Source organism: Dermacentor albipictus, chromosome 2, assembly GCF_038994185.2.
Source record: "Dermacentor albipictus isolate Rhodes 1998 colony chromosome 2, USDA_Dalb.pri_finalv2, whole genome shotgun sequence".
Classification (NCBI taxonomy): domain Eukaryota; kingdom Metazoa; phylum Arthropoda; class Arachnida; order Ixodida; family Ixodidae; genus Dermacentor; species Dermacentor albipictus.
This window is the reverse complement of record NC_091822.1, coordinates 126666124-126678439: the sequence shown is the minus strand read 5'-3', so window position 1 is coordinate 126678439 and position 12316 is coordinate 126666124. Positions and strand designations below refer to the sequence as shown.

The 12316-nt window shown below is 47.4% G+C and overlaps 1 protein-coding gene across 2 annotated transcripts in view; it reads left to right on the top strand.

Moving 5' to 3' along the window:
• Window positions 1-12316, top strand: part of LOC135895914 (solute carrier family 35 member G1-like) — a 42656-nt gene that overhangs the window by 23655 nt on the left and 6685 nt on the right. The gene's annotated exons all lie outside the window — the stretch shown is intronic.

Sequence of the window (12316 nt, the reverse complement as noted above, 5' to 3'; positions counted from 1 at the left end):
CAGCAATCTACTACGCAGGCGATCAGATGCCTGACGCGCGTTTGAATAAACCTTTCGCTGGAATGACTGACTATAGTTCAGGAGAAAAGATCCAATAGAGTGCGGTAGGATCGAGCTCGGTGAATCATTTGCGCATAATAAAAAAGAAATAGAAAAGTAAATAGTAGATGGCAGTTAACTATGTATTTCGCGCTGCATCACACAATAACTTTGATCTGACAGCAAAGGGTAGGTTTAGCATGAATAGCCACTATTCATGGTCGACATGTCATTTTTATTACATTCAATTCTGAGTGCACAGAACATTACACGACGGTGTGAACATAACTATTGCTTATGAATTCTAAGGAACTCAAATGATGTTGCTGTCGATCACAAGATAGAGCGCCTTTTTCCTAGCGATACAAATACTCGACGTTGCCTTGGCTCCATGGCATGACTCGTATGTTTCGGCGCGTGGTAGCCGAAAACCACGATGGAATTCGACATATTCGGATTAAGCACTTCGCCAAGTGACGGTTTTTCTCTCTTTTTATGCGAGCGCTTTCCGGGTCGCATCTTGTTTCTCTTGGAGAGCGTTTTCTTGCGACAGACCTTCCACACGATCTCGCAGCCTAGAACTGACAGCGCGAGCGTGAGACCCAAGGCCCACACCACCAGGAGACCGTACAGATCGTTGAGCTGAAGCGCTCGACAAGGGCACTTCGGGTCCAGGCGAGCGCTCGCGTCGCGAAACTTGCTCCGGTCCGCGCTACGTCGTCGCACAAGTTTCACCGCACACAGCGATGTCCCGGTTTCCATCAGCCTCTGGGACACCAGGGCGAACGCCCCGGCGTAAGGTGACCACTTGGGCGCAATCATGACGACGTGGACGAGGAAGAAGTCTTGCTCGGCTGCCACGGCACCCTTGAAGTCCCTGCCTGTGTAAAAATGCGCCTCCTCCCTGTTGGTGACGAAGACGTGCGTGCCGTTGGACAGCTTTTCCAGGCAGCACATCGTGGTATTGCAGCCACCCTTGCGCAGATTCTCCTTGAGAGGTTCCTCGAGCACGCTTGAGCCGCTGAGCAGGTGGAACGTCAAGATGTCGCGATAGTACCGGTTGTTCTTTATGCACAGCTTGACGCTTTTTCGCTCGAGCGCGTGCGACAGCTGCTCGAGCGTCGTAATCGGGCGCGTCTTGGGTGGGAAGTTCGTGTACGACGTCAGCATGCCCATGAAGCCAGCGGAGATGATTAGGGCGAACATGAACCAGAAGGCCACGAGGATCCTGGCGCTGCTTCGTCTCGAGAGTCGCACGTCAGGAGCATGGTTGACGAGTGCCGAGGCGAGGTAAAAGAAGAGTTCTACAGCCTCTTCCAAAACGTCGGGAGGTTTACCGACACTGGCGGTGAACCGAGTCGCTATGATCGTCACTAGGAGGAACAGGTAAATGCCTAGGGAGGCCCAGACGGCCACCCAGAGGGCGCTCGTGAAAGGCCGACCAATGATAGTCAAGTCGGTGATCGCTATTGGCAGCGGGGAGAGGAAAGCTAAGGAGTCGTAGCGGACCACTCCGGCAATGCTCAGTCCACGCCATATACTCTCGGTCAAGTAGATCTCGAAGCTTCCCAAGTCCTTTCGCTTCATCTGGACTGCGCCGACGGCGCCTGTGAAGAGGAAGTTTTTGTTGCTACGCCCGAACTTCTCGAACTGCCCCGCCGTAGTGAGGACGGCGTTGCTCTTTCGAACGATGCTGTCGACGATGGTCGCTTGAGGCTCGAGCCGCCTGTTCCTGTTGTCCTTGACAGTTGGCACGCTGCTTTCGTTCACGTACCTGAGACTCGTGAGGTCGCTGACGTCCCGGTCGTCGAACGCGCGGTCGTCGGGGCCGGTAAAACGGCGGAGCCCGTCGGAGCACTTGGCGTATGTATCCAGGGCAACGTAAGACGAAGAGGCGCTCACAAATATGCCGCGGCAGCCGATGTTGTGGAGCGTTTTAGAGATAAAGGCTTCGTCTGGGGCGTTTTCTGCAGCCAGGAATATCCAGCGCACGTGAAGAAACGGCATATCGTAGCTGCGGACGGTGGCGAGCAGGTGTCCCACCGAAGGCTCCCAGCATGCGACCACGACGTCTACCTTGTAGCCCTCTATCGTGTTGACATACTGCAGGAGGTCGTGCATGCGAGACGAGTTCCAGATGGTGTAAGGGAAGCGGAGGCGCTTGGTTAGATCGAGCGGGAGGCGCTGTTTACAGTTCTGAATGACGCTAATCGCGTAATCCTTTCTCAACGCGTCGTTCAGGTTGTCTAACAGCTTTGGGTGCCAATAAGTTTGGACGATCACTAATACGGAGCAACATACGCTGAGAGACAACGGCAACAAGTAAGGGTGCATTGCTATACGGGCTACTCTTCTAAAGCACTTGGTCATGGGTACGCTGCAGAGCGTTTATATTTGGTCCGGGGCAAGCTATTGCCGGTACAGGAATGTTTCCATGGCAACGAATCATGCATGTGCGAACACAAAGAACCCACGAGGACACCAGAAAAGGACGAAGCTTCTCCCTACCGTCCACAATGTCAATTGTGGTCGGCTTTTGTGCCAACGCAAGAAAACGCATTACGGAACATCATCCCGACCCTTTCATCGAATGGTTTTGTCGCACGCGCATTCGCTTCAGTAGCCCCGGATGTTGATGTAAGCAGGCAAGGTTGACATTAAGAGTCGACATGATGGAACATGATGGATCTGAAAAGTTGTGGCGGGCACTCCGCAGAAGCATTGCGCATTGATCACTTGCGTTCGATGTGCCGCTGTATTCATGGTCTGAGTGCATTTGCGCAAACAGCATTGTGCTGAAATGCGCTGTGTAATGGGCGCTGGCCCGAGAGATTTAAGCAATATCTCAATTACAATATTAGAAACTTTGTCCTTACCATGTTGTGTTACGCTGGAATAGCGTCGCTGTTAGAACAGAACCTCAGTTTGAGGTCGACACTGGTCTCAATGTAAAAAAAAATAATGCGGTCCATAAACCCATGTAGAGATTCGTCTACGTCGCTCTTCTATTGCAGAATGCAGAATGCTTAAAACGTAACATTTTCTTTTTTAGAAATTGCAAAACTGTTGGAATGTATTAAAATTCTGGCGTAAATTTGAAAATAAAGAACGACGGAGGAGGCACTGCTAAAATTATGAGCGGAAAGCTTGGCATCTCTACGCTCAAGGCAAAGGAAAAGAATGATGTATGTGTTGCTGGGGATCAGCGATAACTTGTGTACCAACAAATGAACACACAGAGGAAGGGCGCTGGAAATATTACGAGAAACGACACTTCAGATTTCTCAAGGATACACGTTGGCTTTGAGCAAATCGTGACAAGCATGGCAAGGGCAATTGGGGGGACGGTACATGGATGGGTATACGGTACATCCTATTGACTTTGAGCGTTGACACTGAAGTGAATTTTGCGTATCTTAGATATCACTTGCACAGAACACTGTTTTACCATTGTGTCGGGTTTCTCAATTCTAATCATAAACGCAGGAAAATAATACGAGCGACGGTAGACGGCTCCGTCAACGTTCGCGTTGGAATGGTGCCCTCACATCTGACATATTTCTATTCGCTGCGTCTAACTATACAGCAAAAGTTATTTTATGGAATTTTCTACGCAATGTTTCCTGTGTAGTGTATTTTTATGTGTGATGTTTCAAGGCATCTCAGCTATGCGCCAGCATTTAGCAAATCACACATCTTGGCGAATATTCTCCCTTTGCATATTTTCCGTTTGGCCTTTGGCTTGTTCACGATGCCTTAGTTCAAGAAATACTGCGCTGAATTTGACGACACGACTGCGTAGCTCGACGACCGCCTTTCTTCTGGGCTGTCTGACGTGTGACTCCGCAACGACTTCAAATGAGAATGCAGAGCGATCCGTAAAATCAGGCATGGTCCTCAAGAGACATCCAGTGCAGATAAAACGCCCTGCGCTGGTGATCTTGTGTGAGGGATGTTGCAGGTACAGATACTCCAGTATGGGCGGCAATATACTAGCCGCTGTATTGTCTTCATGGTACAACGCTCGGCTCCCATGTAGAGCGCTGAGGTTCGAGTCCCACGCTGGGTGAGTTTTTTTTTTATCTCGCCGTGTGACTGACGCAATGCGCGTAGCCTCGTCGTCCAACTTCCAGCGAACGTGAATTAATGACATGTCGTAGGTCCGGACAATATTGTTAAATAGATGTCCCGATGAGGGCTTCAAGCAGGCGACTACGACCCCTATTTCGGGGCCCCGTATTGCATTGTCGTGTTGCATCATTACAACGAAGGCGCCAAATAAAACAACGGATGAAGGAAGGAGACACGAGACAACCACGTAGGCGCACTAACAACTGAGCGTCTTGTTGTTTGATCCTTGACAGCAGGTATTTATTCCTGTGTCAAGAAATAAAACGCTCACTTGTTAGTGCGCCTACATGGTTTTCTCGTGTCTCCTTCCTTCGTCCATTGTTTTTTTGGCACCTTCGTTTTAATCATTCATAACCAACTCGCCCACCAGCACGTGCTCATTATTGCATAAGGTGCTATGTCGTCAGATACTACGGGGTAGGAAACCCGTTTGGTTATCTGAGGCGGGAGGCGCTGTTGACAGTTATGAATCCCTCTAAACGCGTAATACGTTTTGAGTGTATCGTTAAGATTAACCGATAGCCTTTGATGAAAATAACTCTTCGGCGAGTATCAACAAGAAGCAGTACATGCCAGCAAACACCGGAAACCTGCACGAATGCATGCATTGACGCAACCTATACAGGGCCTCAGCGGTTGCCCGGAGTAGTGCTCCAGAGCGTTTAAAGGGGTATCGAAACAAACCATTTACTAGTCGGGAACACTTCTATGGTGGCACATGGTGCAACATCTACGCGTTGGGCCCAATAAAGCAAGGAGGACCTGGTGAATGGCCATTGGCCATATCGAGTCAGTCAACGAACCCGTCAATGGCCATATCGAATGGCATTGTGGTCGGCCTTTGTTCTATAATCGGTGGGCGGATTATGAAACTTCGATAGCTATTCCCGTTCTTCGAACGGCATTGTCGCGTGGGCGTTCGCATGAGCGCTTTTTAGGTGGGCTTAAGCCGGTGACGTTTACCTCTGGACTCCGTGTGATGCAAGATGACAAATCGGAGAGCTTGTAGCACATGGTCTACGGAGGCATTGCATATTGTCTTGGGGCGTTCGTTCGGTAGAGAGCGCATCGTTTGACTCTTTCACGTACAGGAGTTAGAGTTGCAAAGCACGATTTTATTATTTGATTTTTCTTCTATTTTACAGTGATCTCCTTACTTATCAGAACACATCACTGCCGGTCTAAGCTTAATGCTTTGATTTCTAGGCAGCAGTGACTTGTGGCTCTGCCCTGACGCCTGTTTTAGCACGCTTCCTTTTTTTGCTATAGCTTAACTAAATCTATGGAATATTTCTTCTATCTGAATGCGAAGGTTATGTGGAAGGTGCTGTAGAAAAGAATCACAATGGAGATCATATTTAGTGCACAGAATTTAAGGTTGCTTCCACTTTGGCTGAACATGACAACTATTGCACGGAGCTTCAACGGAAGTTCCGAGTATCATTACAACGAGATAGCTACATTTGCTCGCCACCTCAGATTTATATAGTTCTTGTCAAAAATAAGTTTATTCGACAATGTTTTCTTAGCCTTTCTCACCATATTTTGTTATAATACTGGGGCTTTATTATAGAAACCAGCTTACGTGCTTGAAGGAGTTGGGCAGTTAATGCTGTCAGCCTATTATGCTACTGAAGGGTAAAATCTAGAGACCTTCACTTCCCCGCGTACTTTGCCAATGGAACCTATGCTCTGCGTGAAAATTTCCTATGTCATCAGAAGAGACCGGGGGTGGAATTCACTGAGCGAACAAATTTTGACGTAAGAAAAATCTTACGAAAACACACGTATTCACAAAGTTAGAACTGTTCGTAAGAACAGCAAGCTTGCGATGCGCACCGCTGCAAAGACGAGTGCTGCAGTCGAAGAAATGCGCATATGTAAGGGTAGCAGAAGTGCGAACTTCAGTACTTCGGCCAATAGTAAGCTTAAGTCTATTTACAAAACCTAAACAGCCGTCGCAGATGATGACTTGAAAAGAAATTTCTACCGTAGGGGTGCAGCAGTCTTACGAACATAATTATGTCTCTTTGCACCACTCGAACGGATGCAGGTAAACTCTGAAACGTGCTGTTGCGGCTGATTGGCCAGAGGCCATAACTAATAGCCGAGAATGGCATGTGCTTATATCTTTGTGGCGCGTTCTAATTTATCATCTCAAAGTGCACTGAGCTGTTTCAGTGCACAATTGCTTTGAGTCTGCGCTGCTGTGGGAGGCAGTAAATTAATGCTGTGTGGCGAACTTCTGATAGGCTGTGTTTCTGTATGCGTGCAATAGCCTGTATTTTCATACTCGTCATGACACTCTATTGGGCGTTATCAAAAAGAAGTCTAGTGTCCGTCCCTGACAACCGCCAAGTTCGTCAATGAATTATTTTGAGCACTTCTATCATATTCTTTTTCTTGTTTGAGCTTTGTCTGGCTCATATGGCTGCGGTTGATTATTTTTTGCCGCGCTTTGAGGCTATAGTTCTCTATGCGAGATGAAACAATGAAAGAAAAACGACTAGACGCTTTAAATTATCAAAACTTGTTGCTGTTGAACTATTTGCTGTCGTCTTCCTTGCTGCTAGCCTCAACATTCTATTACACAGGTATTGCTCATATTTCCAATTCAGTACTTCAGAACTTCAATCCAAACGACATGGCGTCACAGTTTTGCTCATGCTGTGGCCTAAAGTGTGAGCACGGTGTAAGAATAGGATAGGTGTGCGAACGGCGGCCGCTAAACATGGAGCGGCAGTGCCCAACACTGGTGCATGTTTTGTTCACTCTCCGACAGGTGGCGCGACATTGTTAGGGGCCTACATTGGTTATGTTAGCGCCGCTCGCTCCTATCCCAACGCGGCTCGGCATTTCTTTTTCTGGTGTCAGGCGTGCACATGTGAGTGTGATGGGCAAGAAATGTTTTGTTCCCCGCTGCAGAACGGGTTACAAAGGCTGTACGGAGAAACTGTCTCTCTTTTCTCCACCGAAAGACGAAGAACGCTTGAACCTTTGGCGTCGAGCTATCCCAAGGAAGGATCGAGTCCTTCAGCCGAATGATCACGTCTGCGAAAAGCACTTCGAGCCTCACCTTGTGTCCAAGACCTGGACAGCGCACTACAAAGGACACGTCTTGGTGAGTGCTCCGCGAAAGGCATCGCTGGCGAGCGATGCTGTTCCCACAAGATTTCCCGACTGCCCGGCTTACCTATCTAAAACAGTGAAAACAAGGAAGCGCCCGGCGGAAAGACAACCGTGGTCGCAGTCGAAAAGAAAATGCGCTTCATCAAAAGATTGTAACGAGCAAGAAGCCTCGTGTAGCAGTGACAGTGGTGGCGTTAATGGGAGCTCGTTTCAAGCGTTGCCGAGTGCACCGGAGCACGACATGGATGCGTTTGAAGAGCAGACATGTGATAATATGCCTCAATCTGCTGGACCTAGCTCATCCCTGGAATCTGCGTTCGCAAGCTTGTTCGGCGATTTACCACGGTCGTTTCTTCCGTCAAAATCATGGGGATACCACCTGCTCGACTTTGGAGAAGTAAAAAGCGTCGTCTTCTCCCAACTGGAGCGCACCAAAGTACCTGTAAGCCGTTTACTGTCAGATGCAGGCCTATCGCCAGTGAGCACCGCATCTTCGTTCGTAACCACTAAAATTGTTGAAATTCATGAAGATATGCTGGCAAACATAACCGTGATGGGCAGGTCAGTTTCAATGGCAGATGTGCACTTTGAAGGTACTTTAACAACTATGGATGACGTTAAGGCTTTCTTAGAGCACGTTGATAAGACAAAACTGTGCAGTGGTGGACCGAGCACTCTGGAGTACCCGCACGCTGAAACAAAATGCGCATATCTGGACAACAACCAGAGATGGCGGCACAAGAGATGCTCTATTGTTCTTGACCCTAGTGACTCGAACTTATTAGTATGTCACAAATGTTCTGGCCTTTCAAACCTCCTGCGAATGCACCAGAAAAGAACAGAAGAAAGAAAGCGCAGGCTTAGGCCTTCAGGTACGCGTCCGTTGACTTCATACCAGAGCAAGGACAAAGTTGCAGCACTGCGTCGGGCAAATTATGCTCTGAAAAGGTCGAAAAATCGTCTGCTCAACCGCTTTAAAAAAATGTCGGCGGAGCTTGCAGAAGCTCGTATCCACATGCAAAAAATGTCAGAAGAAGAACTGGGTGAGAAACTACGCAGAATAGATCTCCCTAGTGCTCAGCTGACTGTGGTAAAGGAGTGCGTAGCAGCAGCGAGGTTCACGAACAAAAAAAGCAGACGGTACACAGAGGATTGGCTTCTGATGTGCTTGCTGTTGCACATACGCAGCCCATCTGCATACTCGTTCCTGCGAGATAATGAGGTGCTCCCCCTTCCTTGCGTTACGACGGTGCGCAAGTACCTGAGCATGATAAGAGTCAGGTGTGGCTTTGACAAGAGGTTTTTCACGGCCTTTAAGAAGAAGATGACCACTAAAGACGATTTTCAACGCCACGGGATACTTGTTTTCGACGAAATGCGCGTCCGAAAGGAAATTCGAGTTCATTCGAAGACGATGACATACAGTGGCTTCACTGATTATGGAGACTCTTCAGAGGCCCCCGACGACCTTGCTGACCACGGGCTTGTATTTACCTTTCGGTCATTTGGCGACAAGTACTCTCAGCCGATAGCTGTGTTTGCAAGCAAGGGCCCCACAAAGGGAGCTGTACTCGCTCAGCTCGTCTTAAAAGCAATATTTTTGCTTGAAGATGCGGGAGCCTTAGTCGACGCAGTCGTCTGTGATGGCGCAAGTACGAACCGTGCGATGTGGAAGGAATTCGGCGTCACTGGAGCATTGCAACATACCCGGAACTACTTCATCCACCCCGTTGATGAAAAACGCAACGTATATGTGTTTTCTGACGCACCCCATCTTTTGAAATGCGTTCGGAACCGTTTGCTTTCACAGAAAGTGTTGTGCGTAAATGGCGATCGTGTTCACTGGGCACATTTTGACAGGCTGTTTATGGAGGATTCTAAACAGCCGGGAAATTTGCGTGTTTGCCCCAAATTGACTCTGTCCCACATCAACCCTTCAACGACCGAAAAAATGCGGGTGAAGTTGGCCACTCAATTGTTCAGCTTGAGTGTATCGAAAGGCTTGGAATTCTACTCGAAGAGAGGCACAAAAGGGCTCGAAAATGTCAAGGCAACAGTAGAATTCACACTAAGGTTTAATGATCTTTTTGATGCTCTTAACCGAAACCATCCAAAGGAAAGCATCACTGTTGGCAGCCGAGATTTGAGGGTCCTGGCCTCATCGTTGCATTGGTTAAATAAATGGGAAAAAGAAGTCGTATCAGGAAAAATCTCAAGAGCAAGTTTCCTAACCGAGCAAACCGCTGAGGGCCTTCGTGTGACTATTTTGTCCGCACTGGAACTATCAAGATACCTGCTAAAGGAGTGCGGTTTCAGATATGTTTTAACAGGAAAACTTAACCAAGACGTGTTGGAACGCTTTTTTGGCATTATCCGACAGGCTGGTGGCCAAAATGACCACCCATCTATGCCCACATTTCTGCAGCTTTACAACATGTTATCAGTTTACAGTTTGATTAAACCCCCTAAATTCGGAAACTGTCAAGTTGAAAATGAATCTCGGCAAGGTGCACCTGTACTCACGCTCAAAGATTTGAAACTTGCTTTTGACGACAGTGTCAAGTCAGAAGGACACCTTAAGCAACTCAAAGAGAAGCTAGATGGCCTAGTTGCTGCTGAAGAGGAAGTTGACCATGTGTTCGACAACTTGCATGAAGCACCGGCAGCTGCAGATTGCATAATTTATTATTTAGCTGGTTTTATATGCCGCAAGTACTTGAAAAGCACAACGTGTGCAAAATGCCGTGAAGGGTTATTGGAAGAAAGCGCACTTCATCATCAGCCGGAAAGCAGCCTTGTTCTGTGTAAAACCAGGGGAGGTCTTTTGCACCCAAAGCGAAGTCTTTTTCAGTTGCTTCATGCAACGGAGATGGAATTCCACAAGCATGCGGCTCTCAGAAATGCCTATGAATTAACATTGGAAAACATGCTTGATAAGTACAAGTTTCAGTTCTCCTGTGCCGACCATAAAGAAGAAGTTATGGCTGGCGTGCTACACAGTTATGTAGCCATGAGAATGAGGCAGTTCTGCAAACAACAGAAATCTGAGGCAAAAAATAAGTCGAAGGAGCTGCGAAAGCTGTCGAAGCTTCAGTAGGTGAAAACTCTACGTTTAATGTGCTGAATTAAATGATGGGCGTCATGAACTTACCCGTGTGCGCGACATGTGTGCCAGTGTCCGGTTTGTTTATGGAACATTAACGCTTGTACGAATAATTCAGTTTATGGCATGTTCTCTGTACATGTCAAATAAATGTCAATCTGCTCAAAACTTTACTGCTTTTGCGTCCGTGGTTTTTAGATGACAGTCGTCCATATGATTGACTCACGCGGAGGAAATGCCGTCAAACCAAGGCTAGGCCATCCTGCACACTAACATCACAACAACCTCTACCAGAACATTCAACTTCAGTTATTAAAAAATGCGGCCTTCGAATAGCCACATTGGAAAGTTGTTTTGCAGTCCATTACAATTTAACTGCGAGCTTATATAGGTTACAGTACACGTAAAACTAGTTTTCGTGCGGACGTTTTGGCATTTCATCATGGTAAAGTCTGTGGTTGGGTCATGTATCGTAGCCACTAATATTTCACAAAGTTCGCTGCAGCGTCAAGGAGCCTGATCAGTATTGCCAACTACCGTTGCGCTGGACTCATTGTGCCATGCTCCTATACCGGCATGGATGAGCGCGTGCACTACATAGCTCCCGGAGAACGCTTAATGTCGTGAAACGTATGCTTCGTTCATCGCAAACAAGTTTCCGTCTCAAGCTCGAATAACATACGCACAGGCACGTACCCAGGATTTTTTTTCGGGGGGGGCCCACCACCTCCACCACCACCACCACCATCATCATCATCATCATCATCATCATCATGTTTTAATGTCCACTGCAGGACGAAGGCCTCTCCCTGCGATCTCCAATTACCCCTGTCCTGCGCCAACCGATTCCAACTAGCACCCGCGAATTTCCTCATTTCATCGCTCCACCTAGTGTTTTGTCGTCCTCGATTGTGTTTCCCTTCTCTTGCTACCCATTCTGTAACCCTAATGGTCCAGCGGTTATCTAGCCGGCGCATTACATGACCTGCCCAGCTACATTTTTCCTCTTGATGTCAATTAGAATATCGTCTATACCCGTTCGCTCTCTGATCCAAACCACTCTATTTCTCTTTTAACGTTATGCCTAGCAATCTTCGTTCGATCGCTCTTTGCGTGGTCCTTAACTTGCTCTCAAGTCTCTGCCCCATATTCACTGGCAAAATGCACTGCGAAATGCACAGGCAAATGCATTGGCACTGGACATATTGCACTGGCAAAATGCACTGATTGCACACCTTACTTTTCAAAAATAATGGTAAGCTTCCAGTCAGGAGCTGGCAATGTCTGCCGTATGCAATCTAACCTATTTTTATTCTTCTGTGAATTTCCTTCTCATGATCAGCGTTCCCTCTGATTAATTGACCTAGGTGAACGTACTCCTTCACAGTCTCTAGTGGCCGACTGGCCATCCTGATCTCTTGTTCCTTTGCCCGGCCATTTATCATTATTTTCATCTTCTGCATAATAATATTCAACCCCACTCTTACACTCTCTCTGTTAAGGTTTCCAATCATTTGTTGTAACTCGTCTGCATTGTTGTTGAATAGAACAATGTCATCGGCAAACCGAAGGTTGCTGAGATATTTGCCGTCAATCTTTACACCTAAGCCTTCCCAATTTAATAGCTTGAATTCTTCTAAGCATGCAGTGATTAGCTTTGGAGAAATTGTGTCTCCCTGTCTGACCCCTTTCTCTATAGTTATCTCCCTGCTTTTCTTGTGTAGAATTAAGGTAGCTGTAGAACCTCTGTATATATTCTAACGCGAAAGACGAGTCAGTAAGACGAGAAACTATTTGCAGAACATATTTACTACAACGGTTGCAGCGCTGACCGGATAGATTCACAGCGCGAGCCCAGCTCGTTCTTCCTCCTCTTTTCTGGAGTGATGGCGCCTACGTGCCTCGTTCAAACAA